Source organism: Pungitius pungitius, chromosome 1, assembly GCF_949316345.1.
Source record: "Pungitius pungitius chromosome 1, fPunPun2.1, whole genome shotgun sequence".
NCBI classification, from domain to species: Eukaryota; Metazoa; Chordata; class Actinopteri; order Perciformes; family Gasterosteidae; genus Pungitius; species Pungitius pungitius.
This window is the reverse complement of record NC_084900.1, coordinates 33,167,856-33,178,122: the sequence shown is the minus strand read 5'-3', so window position 1 is coordinate 33,178,122 and position 10,267 is coordinate 33,167,856.

The following is a 10,267-nucleotide window of genomic DNA, read 5'->3' as shown; positions in this document are numbered from 1 at the left end:
TAGGAGGTACAAATTACATCAAAACATAATCTAGATTAAGGGAATTATTAAAAATGCTAATCTTAGAGTTGTAATGATGCAATTTTGAATGTACTGTCTTCAATAATAGTAATATACAAGCCGCTTCTCATCATATTGGGGTAGAGTTTGTGGCATAATCCTCTGCAGTCAAGAAAAACCTTGTTGGGGAAGATTCAGGTATATAAGCAGCAGCAAGTAGACAACCGTACGTCCATGCCCTGTGTTGTAGCGACAGCTAGTGTACGAGGAGAAAACTCAAAGTTAGTGTTGAGCTCTGCAAATATCCTGCAGGGGGAGACAAGAAGCTGTGAACGTGACCCTGAAGCAGAAGAAGCCCTACAAGGAGTCAAGAGACTTTAACTGAGGCACGTTGCAGAACAAACGGCTATACTTCAACGCAGTATATTTTTACCAGCGGACTGGAAAATCAAGTCGGCACCGCAAATTAAATGCAGTGAAGCATTGACAAAACAGCTGTATGCTTTATTTAGATTTTTTTCTGATGACATTCTCGCAGCATAATTAACTATTTCATAATGACATTTTAAAAGATGTTTTTCTTATACAAGTCTCATAATGAGAAAGTTAATGGCAGACCTGTTATTGTAACCGCTAAAGGCATAAAAATGCTTTATTATACGGCCTGAGTGGGCCACTGTGTCCTTTGGTTCAGGAGGAAGCATCAACAAAGCAAGCATGTCAGTGATAGTTTCTTAGTTTAATCCAAAGCATTAGTTAGCTCTGTTCAAACTGAATTCATATTGAATATCAGAAATAAAAGGCCCGAGCTTCACCTATGGAACCTAAATGGAAAGTTTCTTTTGTTCAGGCACTAACCTCCAGTTCTGGAAAGTGAGCTCAATGTGGAAGTTCCTCACAGCTGGATTCTTTTTGGCCATCAGTGGGGACTCCTGTGTTTGCCATCATTAATTTGATTGAAGTCTATAACAAAAATACCTGACTTCTCATTTCATTCTTTACCACAGATCAACACTACATGTAGACGATGGCCCATTTAGAATGCAATGGAAAACGAAGCCGGCACATTTGGCGATGTTCTGATCAGCGCCATATCCCCGCGCTCGCTGAACCCTGTTGCTCATTAAGTCAGAGGAAACAACAGGCTCGAGTGGTAAATACAGCTGCCGCCCACCAACAACAACACGAGCAAACACACTGCTGAGTGTCAGAGTCACGGGCCATGTGTCAGAGTCCCTGCGTTTACATAATGCTCCCTTCTCACTGCAGTCCACTCCTAACAAGGGAGTAATTGGCAAGATAAGTCCTCATCGAAAGCTCTTGCTCACCGGACCTCTCGGGGGTTGGCGGTAAACCACTTTTGAGACCAAAGCATCTCACAAAAGACCGTGTGGATGAACACCCGAGACTTTGCACATTCACATACACACTCATGACCTCCAAGTGAAGAAGTAGGTAAAACCTTTCCTTCACCCAGTGGATCATCTCATTTACTGCATGGATCGGCATGAGTGCATCTTCACAACGATGTGTCCAAACGCCGTTGTTGAACCCGTGTACTGTTCCAGACGTCTGTGGTTTAAAGATTGTATATTTGCATTCATGTGAGCTCTGCGGCCTCATGATCAGCCTCTGATCTTCTTTAGTGGAGTCAGTGTGTGGTATGGATGCTATTAAAGGGTTTGCTCACGACAAGTTTTATCTCGTATTTGTTTTGTCTCGTGTGTTCGGGGGTTCAGTGGGAAATGCTGCGTGTGAGGACAGACTGCGTGGATCTCTGCATTCCTCTCCTCTCACGTTTCAAAAACACTCAGCCACGGCCACGTCTGAGAGGAGAATGACAGTGGTTTAATCTCAGAAATCAGACACGCAAATGTGTGTTATTAGTGTAAGCATATCGAAACCATTCTGCCTTAAATGGGTACTTTATGAGATCAACCATATTTATTTCAGATCCTGCGGGTTGTCATATTCTTAGTGATTTTTATTTTTCAGAAGTTGCAACGTGTATGGCAATTACAGAAAACTGAGTGACATGTGACATGAACCCATATAATGAGTTCATTTTTATAGAAGTAATCAACACATTCTCCATGTTAGCATTGTAAATAGGCCCCATTCACATGCAGTGAAATGTTCTCTCTCTGCACAAAATCTGTGCACATGCAAAATCACCGCGGGATTCACGCCATGGGGGAAACCATCAATTTTGCATCATTTTGCAATGCATCCCTGATGATAACTATGATCAGAGAAAAGCCTCACAGAAACAAAGGAGCCTGTTAAATGGCACACAGCAGAGCAGGCAGAGGAAGGCCTGCACAGATTGCACTGTGAGGGGAGCTGTTATTTTGCACAGCTATAATTCAAGCCATGGTGATCAACAGACCTGCTGAGTTATACACTGACATTTTAACACCGACAGCAGACGTTGAGTTCTCAGAGAAGTCGAATTTACAGAGAAGTGTAACGGAAGGAAAGAAAGTGAATATGCATAGGCTTTCTCTTTAATCCCTTGGTGTTTCTGTGAAACCTAATTAGAAAAACAAAGAAGCTACCAATGATGCTGTAAAACAAAAGGGGAAAGCAGGAGCCATTGATTAAATGAACCCGGACTAATTGGGTTTTCGGTTAATGTAAGCCGTTTAACCAACAGGCCATATTCAGTCTCCAGGCTAAAGGGAATGGTATTCCTGCTCCCGTATGAATCCAAATCACATATGAGCTGAATATTTGCACAGCAGATGGACTTGCATTTAATCTGTTAACTATCACTGAAATAACTTGTATTTTCACCTTTTTGTTATTAATGCAAATTAAAGCATCACATACACTATATGCCGCATATAATCTCCAACTCACTTTTCCACTCTGTCAGAAAGTAACAAAGTAATCCTGAGAAACCGAATGAAACCCAAACCCAAGGAGATTTGGTTGGTGCTTACGTTTAGAATTGGATTGAATTAAAATGTACCTCGGCATAAACTATTTCTACGCTGTTGGCCTGCTTTCCAGACCGGGTGTTCAAAGTGTCTTGAATTTAAATGGACAATATTGAAGTACATTGACGTGGGACTGCTATTGAATTGTGCTTTTAGCTGTTTCTGTCCCACCCCATAAATCCAGCCTCTAAAGTGCTCTGTGATTAGATGACTCAGATGCTCTGATACAACAATTATCGTCAGATTGACCTCCATGGATCATGCCGATCGGAAGAGAAATATTTGCTGGATAACATTAATGTAAAAACCTCGCAATCCAAACCGTGTCATCCCCAAAAACGCCTTCAGTCAGACATCTGCTGATCCTGACTAACAGATAATGTGTGTGTTTGTGCGTGTCTACAGCTGGATCTTCATATGAACATCTGGGCTATTTTAAGGATGAACTCTTCCTGGTCGCTCCGGAGTGAGACATGGTGCCATTTTCAAGAGGGCGAACAGTATGTGTTAATCATTTTCACAACTCCCAGAGTGATTAGTCGACTGTTTGCACAAAGATGAGTCCTTCTGCTTGCTGCCAAGCCAAAGGTCATCAGCTGCTCACCATGTGTGGCATGAGATCCTTAACAGCTGGCTGCAGCGAAGGAATCCTCATCTTCTTCAGGATGTTTTTGCAAGTTTTTCCGGTAAAAAAAATAGTTTTATTGGTGGAAGTTCAAAGATCCCTTAGATTGACTAAAATTATTATCTTTTGTAATAATGATTAACATATAATTATTTTACTGCACAAATGATGGTATTGATGCTTAAATAAGTATTTGCATTCATCAGTGTATGTCCAGCCAAGAGTTTTTTTTATTCCTTAACTGGGGAGGATTTCATACTTGAACTTTAGTTTGCCCCGCGTTCTAATATTTATTGCCCTAAACGTCTCAGTCCAAAAATGGTCAAGGCCCAGTAGAGAACATTGAATTACTGTTATTAATTAAAAATAACTCAATTTTACACAGTCGTTCCGACTGGAAGCAGGAGAAGAAGCAGACGATAATTAATAGTGAGGAAATAGGCTCATTTCCAGTGGAAAAATTAAAGCTGTGATGATTACATTCAAATTTAAATGATTACTTATTAGTCAACATAGATGTAAAAAAGTTCAATCAATGTATCCACGGTCGCTGAGACCATAATAATAAACGGATAAATTATTGAGGGTAATTGGCATGAAATCGGGACCAGGACCACGCCTCCAACACGCTATTCTGGTATCCACGTATATTCCTCCCTAAACGTCTTCCCCCACCATCCCAACGCATTTTTACAGGAACCCAGTCAAGTGGTGTAAGAAAAATCTATTGGTGCAATTGTTCAGAGTTTAGATGAACTGAACCCATCCATGGACCTAAGCTAACAAGGTAGTTTGGAAACTGACACTTACCTTAAAGCTTAGCTTTATTTTCCCTTCTCAAAACCTATTATTACTATTATTATTGCCATTGGTATGCAATTTTAACCAAAAAAACCAAAATGCAGCAATACTGTCAACAAAGGGGCAAAAAATGCAAGTTGTTGTACATGTTAGCAAGACCCAATCCTTCTCACAACGAAGCTGAACATTTTAAAGTTTCAATGTAAAACTGACATCACATGACATGTGTAATTAATAACGTTGTTAATCTTTATCTGCTGTGCTCATATCATTAGATTAACAATGGGCTTCTTCTTCTGAACGGGCCCACGGTGACGTTGCATGCTCATGTACCAGAGTTAATATGGTTCAAAGCTCAATCTTACGCTGTGTAAAACTAATTCGACAATTTGTCAAAATGTGTCCTTTAATGATGTTCACCACATTCAAGTTCACATTGACTTATTCACGTTGCACACTGCTAAAGTGTTTTTTTTTAAATGCTGATACCTAATACACCATTTTTGCTGGCAGTATTTCGTCCCGGGGTTTGGAATTTAAAATGCCGACGCACAGCAGAGACCCTCAGAGGACACTTAATGGAACACAGCCATTGTTAATTCCACCTGCGCTGTTGCTGTTTTTTATAAGTCAAAAGTGGCCCGAGCTTTAATCAAGTGCAGAGAAACGATGGCATCATATCACGGTTGTTCCAGCCGCAGTCATTCAAAATAAAAATTCAAAAAACGGCAATTTAAGAACAATTCTTGGGGAGCAATATGTCACGTCAGTCCATGTATCAGCCCGCTAATGTAACAGCAGTCCAAGCGTTAACGTCAGTCTGCTCAGGGGAGAAAGGATGAAGTCATGGTCCGGCTGAACAAACCCCGTCTGGAGAGGGAAGCAGCAGGGAGACGTTTGTTCAAAGGCAACAACAACCCAACTAATAAATCATTATTTCTGACAAAACCGTGTGCCGGGCTCAGACCCTGTGCTATTTTTGGTAACAAACCATGTGAACTCCTGACATCAACGTGTGATACCCCGTGCTGAGATTACCATGCCAACGGGTGTTTCTACTTTCTTTCATGTGAAACAGTAATATCGTTTCATTTGGTCCGCTGTCAGTGCTCTTTGTATTTATATTCATTATCCTGTCATGTCAAACAGGCTTTAAGAATTGAATAATACATGCTTTCATAAATGAATAGACAATGTTAAAAAACAAACTAATTTAGAGCCTCATTCTTTGTGAATACTTGAAAAACGGGAATCTAGAGAACGTCTCTCAACGTCCAATCTCCAAATGTTGAGTTAGTTAGTCTCGCGAAAGCCGAGGTAAATAGAACACATAAGAACTGTTGTTTGTGTGTGAATGGGGACGCAGGCTCTGCCATGATTTAGAATTTTACAAAATATAGATCTAAACAAACTGGCTCACCCAACAGATGGACCGATCCACATGCCAAAAATATGGGTTTGAAATAGATCCCATGCCTACTGGAAGATGGAATTTTTTTAAACGTCCAGGTGGACAATTTAACGGATTGCACGAGCCCAAAATCACATCTATGCACTCGACATAGAGTTCTTATTGGTAGACGTGTAGTGTGTTTTTTTCCCCCCCCGTGTGGTTAGCATGAAGAGTGCGTTGTCAGAAATAGGCTGAGGTCACAGATCCCTCCCACACGTTTCCACAATGTCACACATGGTGTTCCAACAGTGTAGCCGTCCCCGCTGCACTGTCTACTTCTTCTTCTCTTATTTGATTCCAGCGCACGTGAGGTTAACTTCATCCCCCACCCGCACACAAAGACGTTATACCGTGCACACGGGCAAGGCCAGGTCCACTTAGTTGAGTTTGCAAGGTAAAGCTCAGATTATTACTCATAAACAAATGCAGCTGTGCGTCTTTTTACACCTGAACCTGATTTCATTCATTTTTCAAAAGTCAACATTGACTTATTTTAACTTAGGTTTTGACGCAGAGCATGACGTATCCCCGTAAGAGTCCGCATTTGAACCCTTCCTCCATCATGGAAACTCCCACCTCACATAGATGCAACGCCACTGTGCCTCTGCTCTATGCAATCGCTGTTGCAGGTAAGGCATTGTACTTCGTCACTGGTGTATCGACCGCTGGGCTCCAGGCAGAGTACAACATACACAACGGCTCAGCTAATGAGGAAATTGGATGATCTGTCCAATTTTTTCCCTTCTACACTCGTTCAGTTTCTTAATTCATCAGAGGCAGACTAGTGCATGCTTAACGTCAATCTGAGACCCCCCCCTAGCAGCAATTCCTGGAAGACGTTCATTCGGTTGGGATTGTAGTTAAGACAAGGGGACAATGCATGTGGTTGTCATTAACTACACGGTTTCTGTCTAACCTTTGGTGTGGATGATTTATTTTTGAATTAATGTCATCAGGGCCGATGCATAACCAGAACCACAAGTGCTAATAATTACAAAGAAAGCCACTTTCGCTTGTCTGACGACACTGGCCAGAACCACAAAAGCTGTTGAACATATGCAATTATGCATTAGGGAGAGAGCTTGTTTGTCTATGTTTGCATGGAAATAAAAAAAAAAGTAGTACTGGCAAACATGGATGGCTTTTGTCTCAACTGTCCTGAGAACTCACAGACATTTGGACACTTAAATGATTATCAACCGCTTTGTAAACCACAAGCTTTTATAAAGTCGTTCTTTAATTCAGGAAACAGGGGAGATGTCCAAGTCCATGCCTTTTCAAAAGGAGGGAATGAAATCATTGTAAATCAATAAAAGCTGACATGAGTCAGAGCGCTGAGTGAAACGGTGACTCTGGTGCCACAGCTTCATCCTGCCTCAGGACACCGCAGTGGCCATGCCAATTCATGAAGTGTAAAGACACAAGCAGCCACTCTCAAGTCGAAATAAAAACCCTCAATGGGTTCTCAGAATGAGCAGCATAGATAGCCAGCAAAAAATGATACGGTTTAACTTCTGAGTGCTTTTGAACCACAGATTTAGACTCCTGCACGTAGGAAGCGGTACTTGACGAGATGTCTGTGGTAAACGGACAGAAAGCCAAGATGGCTCCGACTGATCAGCAGCACAATGTCCCCTAGCTCCGAACGCACCGCTGCCCGGGAACTTAGAGCTTTGATGCAGAATCTCACCACGACATAAGCCCCCTTTTTTTTCTCTTTGTAAGAAATCTGTTTTACGTTACGCGAGCATCTGTCGTCACCAGCAAGTACCTTTAGTACACTGAATAAGAAAATCAGGAATGATCATTGAGCCTGATGGCACACGTGACATGCTAATCTATGGGGCTTGTGTGTGTGTGTGTGTGTGTGTGTGTGCATATATTTGCATTATTATTAATCAGTTGAAAGGTTTCATGGGAAACGGTTTGGTTTGTTTTAACAGCAATGAAGAAGAGGCACATGACAGAATCATTTCAACCAACAGGTAAAAGCTGCCTAGAAAATTATATTTGATTATTATAAGACAAGAAGCTTCTCCACATGCCAGAGGTTCAGAGAAGATTTGACCTCTTTAAATGGTAGGATACAGCGTAAAGACAGCAATTCACCTCACAAACAGAGAGAGAGAGTCATGAAGATACATCCATCCTCAGAACCAAATGTGTTCAAATTGCTTTAATAGCCTAATTAGCAATCAACAATCGGCAGGAAAACACCTGTAGGTGCAATCACTGCTGAAAACATACAGTGCCTGCTTCTTTGCCTTTTTTTTAAGGACTTTCTATTTCAGGTTAGTACTGATTCTCACGAAAGGCAGCGTGCCTGAATCATTGATGGTCATGAATAGCAAATGGACCAAAGGTGACCGTGTTGCTGATTTGATTTCAGAATACATTTAGACCCTTTATTTGTGTCATGCGGTCTAAATCAGCCTCAGTTAACGCCAATAAACTGGCCCACTCAAGAGCCAAAACGAGCATGTATCCAGACTTAGTCATGAACAACAAGCCACCTTTAATCTAAAATGAAAAAAAGCCATATCTTGCCACCAAAAGCCGTCACATGAGAGTGAGCAGATATTTTTATCAAGTTGGAAGCTTCGTTTGATGAGTCCGGTCTTAAAAGGAGATACGAGTCATTAAGACTATCTCTAAAGTTTCCGTTGCTAAAACTGGTTCAAAACAATTGGTTTAAAAAAAAAAAAAAAATTGAGTCTGAAGGAAATCCCTAAATATCGGGGAGGTGAAATGTGTTTAGCGGTCCGCTCCCTGTTGCTATTGTGCAAACAATGTAATATGATGTCTGAGCTTGGGAATTTGGCGTACTGTCGTTGGTTTTATTCTTCAATAACCTCTGGTTCCTCCCCGGCTCTTTGTCCTGAGTGGTATTGAACAACATCCACTTCTTTTCTTCGTGTGGTACCCGGTTATCCCGCCGTGGTCTTTGACGATCCCCTGAATGTTCTCTCACTGGCTATTGGTAAAATGACACAACAACCAAAGAGGGTAGGTTTTTGTTTTTCATACATTAACTGTAACCAATTCGGTGATTTCTAAGCCTGTCTGCTGTATATTCAAAAAAATCTAGTGAAAGAAATACTTTTTTACTAAATAATTGTTAAGCAACAAGGGTATTCCAATCAGCCTCATCTGTACTTAATTACGTTTAGTCCTGAATAGTAAATGTTTACAAAGTAAAATAAAATGGTGAGCATGATTCACTGTAATTCAACATTACAACTTTTTCATTGCTAACATAAAGGATGCATGGAATATCGTGGTGCTTCTTAGTGGTGAACTGTGGGACGTGACCATATATCAGGATGGCCACAGTGGATGGCCGTGCGCTGTTTAAGCTCAGTCAATGTCAAATTGACAAGCAGCCTGTTGGATGCCACAGTGCACGTGGAGGATGATCATTTCCCTTGTTTTTTTTTTTGTAATGAGTGTTGTGCTGCAGCGATGTTGTCTTCTCACTCTTGATCTGTATCAATATCTTCACTTGCCTTTTAGTAACCCAGCTAGAAAACAGCTCTGCTCTTGAAACATGGTGGCTCAAATGAATCCAAGGCCTCCTTTCCTTTAAAATAAATCTCTTTATCAAAACACACACACACACACTTTTTAAACACAAGTCATGCACGGCACGCTGGGAAAGAGAAATTGACCACCAAAACATAGCTGAAAATTGTTGTTTTCTTCACTTATCCATTATGGGTAATAACAGCAATGAAGGGCAGATAAATCAGTGGGACACACCGGTTTTGTTCATCTACTTGTGCAGTTTCAATCCGAGAAAAGTATGTTGAACCCAAACACAGTCTTGATGCAACGCTGAGTGGACAAAGCGCTGTCGTCGAGCACACATACCAAAAGTACCTCATCATGCAGACCCTGTGTCGACCTGTCATGTCATCTAACGGCGAGACGTCGCTTCGATGGTCCGTTGGGAACAAATGACGAGAAGAATAAAGGGTGCGTTTGCTACGAGCATCCTCTGCATGAGCAATCCACACCCCCTTATCTCCATACCTCATGATAACATTTCCCACCACTTGTCTAAAATTGGACACCCTGGTGAGTCTAAGCCAGCCCACAGCGGCTCTCCCCTCCTCCCCTCCTCTCCTCCCTCCCTCCCTCCCTCCCTCCGCCTCAGTCTGTTTACCAACCGGACTAAAAAAATACAACCTTTAGTGAGAAAAAAGCATTAAAAAAACCTGATGATATTCTCATTTAAAGGTGGAGGGAAAGCACTGCTCTCTGGATGGTGGTTGCCATGGATTTTCTTTTTCAAAAGCTTTTGGTGTAACGTGCACGCCCACCTCTGATGTCAGCGCTCGAGCACGGAGTTGGAGCGAGAGAGGGGAGAGACGAGGGCAAAGGGAAGGGAAAGAGGGAATGAGGGAACGAGGGAGCGGGGGGGGTGGGAGGGGGAGGGGGGGGGCA